Source organism: Ammospiza caudacuta, chromosome 3, assembly GCF_027887145.1.
Source record: "Ammospiza caudacuta isolate bAmmCau1 chromosome 3, bAmmCau1.pri, whole genome shotgun sequence".
Lineage (NCBI taxonomy): Eukaryota > Metazoa > Chordata > Aves > Passeriformes > Passerellidae > Ammospiza > Ammospiza caudacuta.
The window spans coordinates 38,850,950-38,865,077 of NC_080595.1; the positions used below are offsets into that span (position 1 = coordinate 38,850,950).

At 41.3% G+C, this 14,128-nt stretch overlaps 1 long non-coding RNA gene across 1 annotated transcript; it reads left to right on the forward strand.

Moving 5' to 3' along the window:
- Positions 1-9,595: 9,595 nt before the first annotated feature.
- Positions 9,596-12,492, forward strand: LOC131556277 (uncharacterized). Its single transcript, XR_009274591.1, has 4 exons — positions 9,596-9,851; positions 11,010-11,271; positions 11,559-11,630; positions 11,734-12,492. It is a non-coding gene; the product is annotated as an uncharacterized LOC131556277 (long non-coding RNA).
- Positions 12,493-14,128: the final 1,636 nt, after the last annotated feature.

Below are 14,128 nucleotides of genomic sequence, written 5' to 3' on the forward strand. Positions count from 1 at the left end.
ACATAAACAGGTCTCAGAACATTTGAATAAAAAGAACCATGCTAATCTGCTTTTCTGCCTAGTTCTATGTACGTTGTATTTTCTATTATGCATCCTTTTTTCCCAAAATCCATTATTGAATCTCTCATTCTTTCAGGGAGATGGATTTCATTCTTCTTTTTAGTTTTAGCATGTGACATGTGTAAATGGCCACCCAAAATCAGCTTAGACAGATACCTTAGCAAAGAGTTTGTGAAAAAAAAACACTATTTTTGATACAAAGAGTCCTGGAGGCGAAGTTGCCCTCGAGTAATTGAATTTTAAGGTACTTAATTTATTTGTATCACTTTCTTACTTTGTTTGTTTTTATCTTACCCTTTTCCGTGTTTTAGATATTTTGTTTGAAGTTTATTCAGTTCATGAATAGAGTTAAAATTTTGAGTTGGGGTCTGTCTGGACAGGATTTTAGAGGTAGTCAAGAGTCCTAAAATGATATGGTTTTGGTGAAGTGAAGAAGCTTGAAAACAACATCAGTTCCCTTCTGGTGATAGATAATGATGTAGCTGGACTCTCAGCTGGTGTAGGGAATTGGTGATAAAGAGCATCTGCTGTTGACTGTGCCAGGTAATTGTAGCCTTTTACTTGCAGTATTATGGTAGCTGTTGACATCATTGTTGCTTCCAGAGTGGATTGCCGTGGGATTCTTTTTGTGTGCTTGTCTTTGGAAACCATAGCCAGACCAGAAATGGCACCCTGTGTGCTTGGTAACAGAGTTGATAATCAAGTATTTATCTGCAGAGCACCTTTCGCAGCAGCTGCCTCCTCGTTTCCACAGGGACAATTTATGGTCTGGATTTCAGCTTGTGAAGCTGTAGATGGTGCAGAGCCTGTGCAGCAGGAAGCCTGCTTCTCCCACTCTGGCAGCTGCAGTCTCACTGGCAAAGCTTTCCAGTAGAGTGCTCCTGGTTCTGATGGATCCAAACCAGAACCTACTGACTCCTCCTGCCATTCTGCAGTGTCTCTTTCTTTTGGGCAATGGTGGAATTATTATTGGAGTCAGATACTAATCCTTATTTTTAAAGCTCATGAACACCCCAAGTTATCCCTGAATATAAAGGTGCTCCAAAACCCACTTGGACTGTCATACAGTAAAATATGAAATCGCAGAACAAAATGGATCTTGAGTCACATTGTGTGAATTTAGTGTTCTGGTTTTCTTGTGGGGCCAGCAGTGTTTATTTTAACCCTGAACAGAAACACTCTGTGATACAGGCAATCTACCTGTTGTAATGTAAAGACAATACAACTTATTTTCAAGGTGTCTACAATTTTGCAGGTAGCAGTGTGGTTGGAGCGTTTTATAGGGGCCATCTAATCATGGAGAATTGCTAGTTACCTTCTTTACAAAGTTTTTTACCTGAGGAACCAGAAGGAATGTGTTAAAGTGGTTTGTCCTGGTGAAATGAAATGTCTTGTTCCCTTGATAACATTCTTTTGACCAGGACCTACCTCAGGAATTTTGGCTGTTTTGTTTGAATGTCTTGATCAGCAAAGGCTCGCTGGATTGGCTGATCACAATTCAGCCCTAACAATAATTCATAAAGAAACACTATGAACCAGGAGATCTAGTTACTGAATTTTGTTGATGCATTTTTTTCCTCCTTTTTTTCCTTTATGGTGTATAAAACTTGGATACCGAGGTCATCATCCTAGAGTTCAGGATGGTGTCCACACAGTTCTAGAATGTCTCCAGTCAGGGGGACTCCTCAGTCTCTCTGAGCAATCTGTTCCAGTGCTCAGTCACCCACACAGTAAAGTTCTTCCTCATGTTCAGGTGGAGCTTCCTGTGCATCAGTTCCTGCCCATTGCCTCCTGTGCTATTGCTTGGCACCACGGAGCAGAGCCTGGCTCCATCCTGCTGGCACCTCCCTTCAGATGCTCACAGACATTGATGAGGTCCCCTCTCAGGGCCTCTTCTCCAGGCTGAACAGGCCCAGCTCCCTCAGCCTTTCCTCATTAGAGAGATGCTCCAGAGCCTCAATCATCTTTGTTACCCTCACTGGAGCCACTCCGGGGGCTCCATGTCTCTCCTGTCCTGAGGAGCCAGGACTGGACTCAGCACTGCAGCTGTGCCTCACCAGGGCTGGACAGAGGGGCAGGATCAGCTCCCTTGACCTGCTGGCACTGCCCTTCCTAATGCACCCCAGGATTCCATTGGCCTTCTTGGCCACAAGGGCTCACTGCTGGCTCATGGATGGCTTGTTGTCCACCAGGACCCCCAGGTCCTTCTCCACAGAGCTGCTTTCCAGCAGGTCAGTCCCCAGCCTGTACTGGTGCAGGGGGCTCTTCCTCCCCCAGTGCAGAAGCCTGCACTTCCCTCAGTTGAATCTCACAAGGTTCCTCCCTGCCCATCTCTCCAGCCTGTTGAAGTCCTTCCCAAGGCCTGCACAGCCCTCTGGGGCATTGGCCACTCCTCCCAGTTTTGTATCATGATGAACCTGCTGAGGAGGCATCTGCCCCTCCATCCAGGTCATTGATGAACTTGTGAAACAACACTGGGCTCAGTATTGTCAATGTGCAAGTTCTCATGTCTTCCCAGATGCCTGGATCTCAAAGCCATGTTATAGAAAACTTTCTTCCCCCAAAGACTAGAACTGGGGACAAGATGTAGGAAACAGAATCTCAGAAAGTAACAATCAATTGGTTCATTTATGCCACACACCTCCCTAAACCCACCCCTTAGACTCTGTGTTAGGAATGGTGCTATTTGTATTGTGATTGGATACAATCTCAGCAGAGGGCTCACCTTATTTTGGGTTGGACTCGATGATCTTTAAGGTCTCTTCTAACCTAGTCATTCTGTGAATTCTGTGAATTATTCCAGCTGTTTTATGGCTTGTCCAACTGGCACAGTTGCCATCAGAAACAGGGATATCCTTTTATTTGTGTCCTTTTGGAACTAGCAGTCTGAAATGGTTAGGGTTAGAATTAGGCTACGATTAACATCCTTTCTGGAGTTAGACTACTGAATGCTGCAATACCTCTCCAAGTAAAAAGGTGACATGAGCCCATTCCCACCTGGTCCTTATTTTCTGCTTCAGAGAGTAATTTGTAGCAGAATCGCTGTAATGGCTCATGGCTTTCTAAAATCTGACTATAGTAGGTTACAGACAACTGTCTTTCCTTCTGTGGCATTTAAGAATAATACTGTTTAGTTCTTTCTGAAAAGACACCCTGAAAGGACTGTTTTCTTTGAGGCAAGTGTCAGTCTGAAATGCATGTGCCTGCCACAGGATGGCAGCAATCCGTCACCACTGAAGCATCGCTCAGTTCGAGTGTTGCATCTCAAGAAGTAGCCCAAAGATAAGATCGCGCTATTCACACGCGGTCGCTTTGTGAAGGTGGTATGACAAGCACAGGAAGGCCTTTGTGTACACTCACTCATTATTAATTTAAGTCATGGTTTACGACGTTTGTTACAATGTGATAATTTGCTTAGCTACAAAAGCTGACCCTAGGGAGGAGCTCTGATATGATGAGCTACTCTCTCATAAAGCAGTTGGTATGGGGGTCCATTCTGTGGAGGGCTAAATATTGAGGGTAAGGTAAGTAATCTCTTTTTAATGCTCCCCAGTGAGTATGTATTTCCTACCAATATCTGAGGGTTTTTCACCTTTAGGCCTATGTTTCCTCTTCCTAAGGCCATCTGAACTATACATCGCTACAGTGTGATGCCCATCTGCAATATACCTTCTGTTTCCCTGGAATTCAGGGCCTCTTTGAAGACATTCAGTGCCTGGAGCCAGAAATTACTATTTTCATTGTAGGTATAGCTACTTACAGCAAGTTTGCTGTCATCTCTTCTGAAACAATAATTTTATTTTTTTATGAATTTTTATATCCATGCATCTGTAAGTCACTTGTAGCAGTCCTTGGTTGGTTCTGTCATCAGTGACTTGGCCCAGCACTGACTGGTAAAAGCAAAAGCTGAGGGGGCTTTATAGCTGTTACCATGCAAAGGATCTTATGAAATTGTTATTCTTCAAAGCCCTTATTTTGTGAAAGCTGAGCCTTTCTGCTGGAGAATACAGTTTTAAACATCAAAAAAGTGCAGGGGCAAAATAGGATTTGTAGCCAGCAAGCTCTCTGCTCTGGCAGACAGTAAATCATGCTGCCTCCAGCCAGGGATACACATCTCCCTGTCCAGCACCTTGCAGTCTCTCTCAGCTCTAAGCCCAATAATGACTACAAACACGAGCTATCCTAATGGTGCTTCTGAGAGACGTCTCAGCTGCTCACAGAACCAGAGCTACCCTATGCCTAGGGAGCACTAGAGACTGGAAACTCCTCCAGCAGGGCATAAAGCCAGGGATGAGCCAGTCTGCATGGTGGCAGATAGGAAAGGGGGTGTGAGGAAGGCAAGTGAGAGGAAGAAAGCCCTGGACTTCAGGGAGCAGACTTGGGCTCCTTCAGGTGGTTTGAGATGGGGTGCTCAGCTTCACCATGACAGAGGTAGCAAAGTAAAAGTGTTAAGTTGAAGGCAAATCTTAGCTTCACAACAAGAAACAGAAGGATGTTATAAATGTCAACTGTCTTGCTGATAATATTCTCATATGACTCAGTATGGAGAGCCCAGTACCAGAGAAGGCATGGGACTTTCTCAAAGCTGTTAATAGCACTCTGACAGGTAGGCTTTGCTTGCTGCTTCTGCTAGTCCACATAGCAATGCATCAATTGCTGTTCCAGAGCAATGAAAAAAACCTGCTTATTTTTGTCAATTCTTTTCCTTGCACAGACGATGGAAAGTGCCCTGAAAATCTTTGCCCAGCTGTTTGATGCCATGTCCCTTTTGGGTCTGAAAAGTCATTTTCAGGTATTTGATGGAATATATCCTGAGACAGTATTGTACTAGGATGACACATTTTTATATCACCAGTGCCAATAATCCGAGGCTGTGCCAGGAATAGTACGGAGAGAAGAAAGATGTGTGCTTCTCTTTACTGCAGAACCCCTTTTCCCATGGTGTGGGAGACATACTCCTTCCAGTGTTGGCTCCATGTAATGGGGGCAAATTGGGGCACATCCAAATCTCAGAAATCTGCTCTTTGCTGATGGGTGTGAATGTGCTTAGAGTTAAAAAACAAAACGTGGAAAGCCCTCGGGGAGGTAGGAAAGGCACGGCTGAGATTTACCATCATTGAAAGTGTCAGGCCAGAGGTGGGATCAAGGATCTATTTAACAAAGCATACCTCCTCATCCCTGAGGTTCTAGCAGGTAAGGAGAGGGAACAATTGAGCTGTTAGCAAGATCTGTATGACCTCATGTGGCACACAGATTATGTTATAGATTTAAAGATTTAGGAGAATAATTGTGAATTAGGTGTGTTCTGTCAGAGCTCTCCACTTGCTGTTCCTGCAGTGGCAATGCAGGCTCCAGAGCTGTGTGGGGGATGGCATCGAGAAGCATCTGAAAGGTGATTTCCTTCTGCTGTTCACACAGGTTTGAAGGTTTTTGTTCTTGACTAACAGCTGATTGCAGTGTTGGTATTCATCCATTCTCAGTCTCTCCTGTTGCCATCAGTCTTCATTTCCAGAAATCCCAAACAAGGTAGAAAATCTAGCATTTCTGCATAGAGCCATCTTGTTTGCCATGCTGTGAATTACTTCCCAGGGTGTTTTGCTGTGGAGAAAGAAGGAGGCTCATAGAGAATGGAGACACAACCTTCTGTCTATGACAAGTTGCTATTGTTTTTTGGGTTTGCCTCTGTCACTTGGAATTACACAAACATCTTTTAGTCTGACTTTTTCTTGCTCCAAGGGGAAGTGAACATTCAGTAGTAGTTCTGCCACAATATGGATAGCTCTACCAACTCCTCTTTCCAGCCAGGATGTTAGAGAATCGGTTCTTGTAGCATTTTAAAGGAAACTTCCAGTTGCCTTGAGCTTTTCAACTCTCCTTCTCAAGAGATATCACAAGAAAACAAATATCTCTGACCAAGTATCAGAAAAGAACCTTAAAACTTCCCACAGGTGCAAGCAGGGCTCAGATCACTTGGCTGAATTGTGGCCAAGCCTTGAGACTGACAGAGATTTTTGGGTTTCCCTGGGCAAATAAGATGTCCTTTGTGGAAAGCCTTGGCACCTTAATGGTGCAAAAGGCCATTCAGATTTTATCCTTTATTTTTCCAGTTTGCATTGGTAAAGTGACCTGAGAACTGAGAGTGCTTTGAAAGCTCACTTCTTGTGTGTCTGTGAACAGTGATGGTCTCTGTTTTCCCTCAGCAGATACAGCCTTGGCTGACCTGCTCAAAGGATTATGAGCAAAAGTGGGCAATGTGGTGAAGTGCCCAACTCCTTGGCCATGTCAAGCTGCAGTTTGGATGTAACTCCTCACCTCTTCTGACCTTGCTTGGTAGCATATGCTCTTGCCCAAGTAAGCAGCTCATTTATTTATACACCAGGCAAACAGTCCTGTAAAACTGATACTGCTTCTTTTGAAGTGCTGAAGAACTTTGCCATTCATTTACAAGATCAAAGAGATTGTAATTTTCAGGCAAGCCACTCTGAAATCCCTACTGTCTGTTCCTGTTTCTTCTCTAAGTCATCTGCTTCCTTCCTTTCCGTAAATTGATCTCAGAGCAGAGTCCCTGCAAAGAACATTGATGTTTTAAAATTTTCTAGGGAAAGAAGAGATGGTGTTTTCTCTTCTGTAGGTCTTATGTTATATGAATTTATTCCTCTTGTAGCAATGCTGCATTCATTCACATGGAAAAGCCCTTCATAGCTTCATATGGTTTTTCAGTGGAAGTTACTGGTACCCATTACCTTTTTGGTCAACCTTTTAATTTGAACTTGCAGTGTCAATACTATTTTGTTATAGAGATCAACTTAGAAATCTAAAATACTTGGAAGTTTACCAAAAAACAAAATAATTTTTTGTCTTTACATATGTCTTGCATCAATGCTTCCCAGAGGAAGGCAGATATCTATGGCCTGTCTGTGTCCCATGGCATATTGAAGACTGCTGAGGTGATGGTCTCTGTCTTCTGTAAGACCTTTGAACCCAGCCTTGTGGTGAAGATTATTGCCCCTTTTAATGTTCTTTTAAGAGAAGAGGCTAGGAAAGTTTATTAGTAATTCTCACTTGGCATTATTGTTGGCTGAGAAAACTTTACCTGAAATCTCTTATAATCCTCACAGCTGAAACTACTTCTCTGTTGCAGGTGTGGGGACTGGCACATTGCTTCAAATTTGCAGGGACGAGCAGGCTGATAGAGTGATGGCACACTTGGGTTTTTTCTTTAGGAAATGCTGCTGGAAAGCAGTCAGCTTCAAATAAACCCAGTGAATTGAAAGAATAGATTCTGATTTTGTACAGGTCCTGGGTTTTGGATGGGAAAGAAAATAAATGAGTACTTCAGCTCCATTAAATCCTTATAGAAGAGACTGTAAAGGTAATCAATCAGCCTTTCTCTACACAAAAGCCCAGGAAGAGAGAGTGGGGTGGGCAGAGGTGACAAGGGGAGAGATGGCTGAAGACAGACAGATGGCAACAGACACAAGCATCTGCCTGTGCTCACGTCATTCCATCACCCTCATTCTTTGGCAAATGTGTGACTGCATGTTGGAACTCTGATGGCTGAAAACCTTGATCTTTCTGAATTTAAGGGTGCCAACTCTCAAGTAAACACCTTGTTTGACCTGAGACCTTGGAAAAAGCTTCAAAAGTTGAGTGATTGCACAGAAATAGTGTGTGAGTAGTTTGGATGGTATTGTGTGATCTCACTGGGTGAAAAAACTTAGATTTGGGATTTTAGTACATGGTGATACATGGGAGCCAAGATGGAGAATTTTGGGTGTGGGTTAGATGTCTTTTTTGCACCTTCTTTGTCCTTCTTCTTCATGAATCTGGGTGGCTTTATCTAATTGGGTGAAAGATGTCCACATTGTAAGTTTTGGGTGATTGCAATTGGGTTAGAAGCATAAATATTATAGATATCAACTGTTTATTGAATAATTGGGACTTAAATATCCTTGAATAGACACCATTTTAGCTCACTTTCTCAACTTGTTTGAGAGAGCTCACATCTCGTGAGTTTGTTATAGATAAGGATACAAACCTTTACAGTGAGACTTCAAAACCAACATCTCCTGAGTTTTATTCGCCCTGACCTTTGAGCAGGAAAGAGCTTGGCATTCCAACAACTGCATGCAGGCTTTATCCACCTTCAAGGTACAATCTGGGGCTCTTGCACAGGGAGTTCAAGAGGCATGAGCTGTTCCTGGCAGGTGCTGGGGCTGAAGCACAGCTGGGGCTGGTGCTCAGGTGTTAGAAAGTCAGTGGAGCAGCAGTGCTGCCTCTCCTGCTCTGCTCCTGGGGTGCACTGTTTTGGAATCACCAACTGATTGTGTTTCATCTATAAGGTAACCTATAATGTATTTATCATGTTTCCAGTATATTCTTAGGGAAGCCAAAGTCCTGAAATTTGACAGAGCTTTCTGGCATTACAAAATATACAGAGCTTGTGACATTTTTCACTTTCTTTCACCAATGTTGTTGCAAATGAGCATGAGTCTTGTCATTAGTAAATAAAAGCTTAATGGAGTCAAAGTTTCTTCTGTAAAATCCCACTGCTTGTATGGATGTGCAGCTCTTTCCTCTAATAGAGTGAGTATGTACAATTTGGTTATAAAATATTATCTATACACAGTTTATAGTTTATTGGCAGTAATCTGTCTGCTATAAAATGCCAAATTAAATTCTGAGCCAGAATGGAGTCCCTTCACACAACACTTGTATTCTGTGGCATAATGATGCTTCTGTTAAAACTGTTTGTGTGAGGAAATAATGTTTGTGATAAATCTTGTGGGATTTACCATATGCCCCAGATACCTGGGATTTATGCAGAATTCTTTTGGCAGTCACACAAAAGAGCCAGTAGTTACATAGTGGCAATCCAAACCTCAGTTTGCTTTTGTAGAAATTGCACTCCTGACTTCTTTCCCAAAATTTGGAAGAATCACTGGTTTGTCCAAGAATAACTGTCCCACTAACTTTCCAGAGTGTGGATGTTAGACTTAGTGTCATATGTCCTTTTCAACAAGGGAACAAGGGACATTTACCATTTTGTAAGTATAAATACAATGTTTGGGTCTTTTTCATATATGTTTGATGTATGGAAAAGTATAGGCTGAAATAAACTAAATCATATAAAGGGAAGGAAATTTCTGCTTTCCTCTTTCTTGGAAGCTCAGACATAAAGACTTGTGAGTACTGGTATTTTAATGTATGGATGAAAGCCCAGTATAAAAGAAGAAATAAAAGGGTAATATTTAATGTTAAGCAACAACATAGGAAGTAAGGAAAAGTGTCTTGTTGTCCATAAAACTTTATAGTCTTAAATTGACTGTGTATTGTTATATAGCTTGGAAGTGATTCTCTAAACACTTGCACTGTTTTCAAGGGACCTCCTAATGGGTTAGATGCTTTCCAAGCTGTAATCTTTGTGTGAATGGCATTCTCAGTATTCTGGAAATGTTCATTATCCCTGTGAGTCATATGCAAGAGCATGAAATAGGTATCAGAAGAAAAATATTTTTCCTTTTCAGGATACTGGGAGGATGCATTATTTCTGATTTTCAACAGAAACTTACAGGAGCTCCATAAAGAGAAGAAACCAGCATGTCTAGGACTCCTCTGATGCAGCAGTTTCTTAGACTAGTCATTGTTATGAGCCACTCCTGTTACCTGCTCCCACACCTGCAGGAAAGCTAATATTAAACATTTCATAGGAGTCTACAGGATGTCATTTGTAATAACAACTGGCACTGGAAACATTGAAGAGGATTCGGCTGACAGAAGGATAACACCAGGTTAAGATTATTTATATTTTCAGTGATTTCTTCCTCCTGTTGTGTATGCTCTTAATCCAGGATTAAATTCTAATTGTGGCTAAGTCCTTGGAAAGGTCATCACTTTGAATGGAAGTTCTAGGAAGGCAATATACCTGGGGTTTGAATTAGAAGTTTCAGTGTGTGAACTTTACTACCCTGTAAATTCTGGATGTTTTGTGCAAGGCAAACACAAATAATAGCAATGAAGACAGGAACCTCACAGGCTCTCTTCTTGGACATGATGGCAGTGCAATGAAAGCACAGTGTCCTAGGTTTTGCTCTATTTAAAGCTGCCTGCACACAGTCTGATAGGAACATGTTAAGATAAAAGTCTGTGTTGTTTTGCTAGCTTGGATGTCAGAGCTGAGCGTGCTCAGTGTTGTCAAAAGCAATCAAAAAGCATCATCCAAAAGAAAACCTACACTTTTTCAAAGTGGTCAGAATCAACCTGTGCATAATTTGAGATAGCGCAAGAAGAGATGGAGTTAAGCAGGACGCTTGCTTTTTTCTATAATTTTTTGTGATGACCAAAACTTTAATGAAGCCAGTGCAGCTCTGTCCAGCCACTGCCTGATCTGTGCAATCAATAGGCACAGATTGATTGCACAATCATATTTGTGCACACACAAATACATTATTGCCATTGCTAGTGATATACCACAGGCTATGCACTGACACTGCAGTATTAAGGCATGTCAGGCTTGCTTTGCCTCAAGTTGCCTTAGCCTGCCTGCAACTTCATTTTAGCTGGCTTAGCTGTGACAGCAGTTTATTTTAAATACTAGGTGACTATTTCCCAATTTGATCATGGGATATAACCACCATTTTTGTAAAGACAAGAATAGTGAGTAATAATTTTGTGTAAAGAGACATATTTATTCCATCATCTTAATACTGCAGTGTAAAAGAAAAAAGGCCTGGCCTGGCAATTGAGGGCTTTCTGTGGCAACCCAAGATGCAAGGGAGAGGAGAGCAGACATGAAGAGGATAAGAGAAGAGGGTGTGGGAGTGGCAGTTAAGAACTATGGATAGCTCAAAAAACTAGATGTAAACCTTTGGCACAGGTAAAACTGGTTTATAGGTAGCAGAGGAAACAGAAAAGAGGTATACAACATATTTAAAATACTTTTTATACAGGTCATTCAGACATAATGTGGAGTTGCAGACTAATTAAAAAGAACAAGCTGTAAAGTAAGAAAGAAAATGTACCAAAAGTCCTGCACAGACTTTAGAAAGAGAAGGAAGAAATCAGCAATTTCAACATCATGCTGCTTGGGCACTGCTATTGTGTTCCTTTCAGAAAAAAAAAAAGGAAAAATGATGCTCCATGTCACCATTTCCTCATTTCCTCCCCTGACTGAAGGCAACTGCCTGAAGACTCGAGAGAAAGAGTGGAAAGGTAAGTATAACACCAGGGAGAATGATAGGTGCTAGAAAATATGCATTGTATTGAATAGTTATTGAGACTTTTTCCCATGTTTGTGTTCTTTATTTATTTTCTTTTGTCATAAATGAAATACATTTAAAAGGCTTTATGCTTCTCTTTTTCTTTCCCTGTCTAATTCCCTAATTTGCTGAATTTGCAATAGCTCGCTTAGTTCCTAGAATGCAACTTTAAGTTTCTCCTGACATTAAAGTCCTGCTGATACATGAAATGCTGAAGGTTTTGTTCTGCCTTTTCTGCAGAGTGATTTCTTCACATCAGTCAGTCACAGATCATTCAGTGCACCTGCCCCTGTTAGTGTATTCCAGAGCTTGGTAAGCAGAAAAACCCTGATATATTCTGCCTTTTTGAACCAACACCTAGGAAATTAAGGAACAGTTTTCATGTCTAAAAACATGTACCATTTTTAAATTGCAGGCATATGATGCAAGCCCATTTGGGGGAAATTGATGCTCTCACTGGGCTCCCCTCTGAACTGGAGTGGTGAAGCACTGCTGCAACACAGAGAGTAAAAGCCCCCCAGTGACAGAGCACCAGCCAGCTGCTCTTTTGAAGTGGGTTTGTTTAAACCTGCTGCTCTAATGAGCTCACCAAGGATGACTGGAAGGCTTTTAATGCCAAAAAAGCCAAGTTTTACTGTAGCAGGAGCGACAGTAACGTTCTTTTAATTAAAAAAAAAAAAATCAGTGCAACTTATTAGAAATAAGAGAGATCAAATCTTGTATTTCTTTGTGCCACAGAGAGGCTCCTGCCTTTTAGCCACTCATCAGTGGTTGCCAAGAGTGGCCCTACCTCTTATTAGGAAACTATTGCCTCAGAAGCAGGACTTCCACACTTCACTTGAAACCTCTCACAAACTGATTCATCTGCCCAAAAAGTTTTAATTTCCTTTACCATCAACTAACCTACTTAGTGTAAGTTCAGCTCAGAGGAGAGAGTTTAAATAATACAAAGCTTCAGCCACCTAATTTGCATAAAGTATTTTTCATTCTCTTCAATAATTTTCAACATGAAAGTAGCATATATCTGAAGGAGCAAGGTAGCCTGTCTTTGTATTAGCATCAAACTATTTCTCAAGTGTTCCTTGAGAAATAGTTCATTTCAAACTGTATATTGCAGTAATAAGCACTGACCAAGCATTTTTTTCTCTCAGGCAGTTTTCAATATCTGTCACAAGCTATAGAACACAACCCTCTAGAGAAAAATTAGCATTCAGGATTGATGAGAGCAAGAATAATGTATGAAACTGAATAGGCTAAAGTCCATAGAAATCATGGCAGCAGTATGGATTTTACAATGTATTCATTATGTGATGTAACCATTTTCTTAACTGAGTTTGGCAAATAACCCAACAAAGGCAAAAAAAAAAAAAAAAGTGGTTTAGACATTTAACTAGAGAATGCATAGAGTGCAATTGTTTTCATGCTAAAATGTCACAGCAAGAGCTGACATCCAGGATTAAACTGGCATGTTTTGAAATATAAGTGGTCAAGCATGTTTCACATGATCAGTCTTCAGTTTATATATTTTAGATGTGGTTTTGTTCTACAAAATTGGACATTGGCAACAAAAGAGTAGATTCAGATCTGGTTCTTACAGGTAAGCAATTCCAAATTGCTTTGCAGCAGGCATAGTCATTCCCATTTGTCCATCAACAAGTTTTAAGCATTACTTACCTGATCTCAAGATTTTTTTCCTTTTCATTCATTGTGTGTTAAAATCTGTGTAAATACTTTCAACAGCTGTATTTTATTGGAACCAGGGAAAACCTACATGATCTGAATTTGGAAAGATCTTCTGTCACTGATATAAAATGTGGTTTTTGGCTACCTTGATGAAATCCATAGGCATAACTCATCATTGTGTGACTATTCATTGCAAGACTAAGTGATGTCTTGTTGGATGGTCACAGTTTTTTCATTTTGTAGTGAATATTCTAATTAAAAATGTGAAGTAAAAATGTAAATGATTTATCCAAAAGAATCTGCATAGACATGTTCCAACTAATGTACCATTGGATTTGCCTTGAAATCCCTCAAATATTTCTGTAAAATTTCAGAAAATTTTATGCCTTACAGAGGCAAAAGTGTATTTTCATTCCACACAACCAATTTTCTATCTGCTTATGGTTATTTTAACCCATCTCTTATGAAGTTTTCCTTTTGTCTCCTCCTTCTATGGTCCTTTCCTTTAACCCATGTAGAACAGGTATTGTGAAAAAATAGTCTGTGAGAACTTACACCAGCTTTCTGACATAATCACTCCTTTGGCAACTGCCCAAATCTCTGTGCTCCTCAGGGAAAACAGGTGCTTCTTGGGAACATTCATCATATGTTTTCTGTCACACACAAATTTTAATTTTTAGGATTTTTGTATTGGAAACAGTATAGTGGATTGTAACATGACCAGACTAGTATGCCAGGCCAGTCTGTGCTGCTGTGATATTTGCCTTTTTGTGCTGCTATATCTGGCACTTTGAAAGCACTTAGGCAAACAGGGAGGATTCAAAGGCTGTTACACATTTTAGCAGCCCAAGGAGAAGATACTGCTGGCTTATACCTGCTCTAAATTGGCTTTGCCTGCTGCCTCAGAGATACTGGTTGGTTCCGTACGTTCGTAAAATGGGCCGTATCGCCCTTTTGTGTCCTAATCCGGTCATTGCATCACTCCCTTTAGTCAGGTGTCCTGAGACATCAGTGGTTCCAGGGGGTTTCTCGCTCGTTCACCCTGCGGCAGCAGCTGCCCCGAGCCCTCAGGTGCAGCCCCGAGCGCTGATTCCGAGGCGGCCGAGGGATGCGCCTGGCAGGGGCCG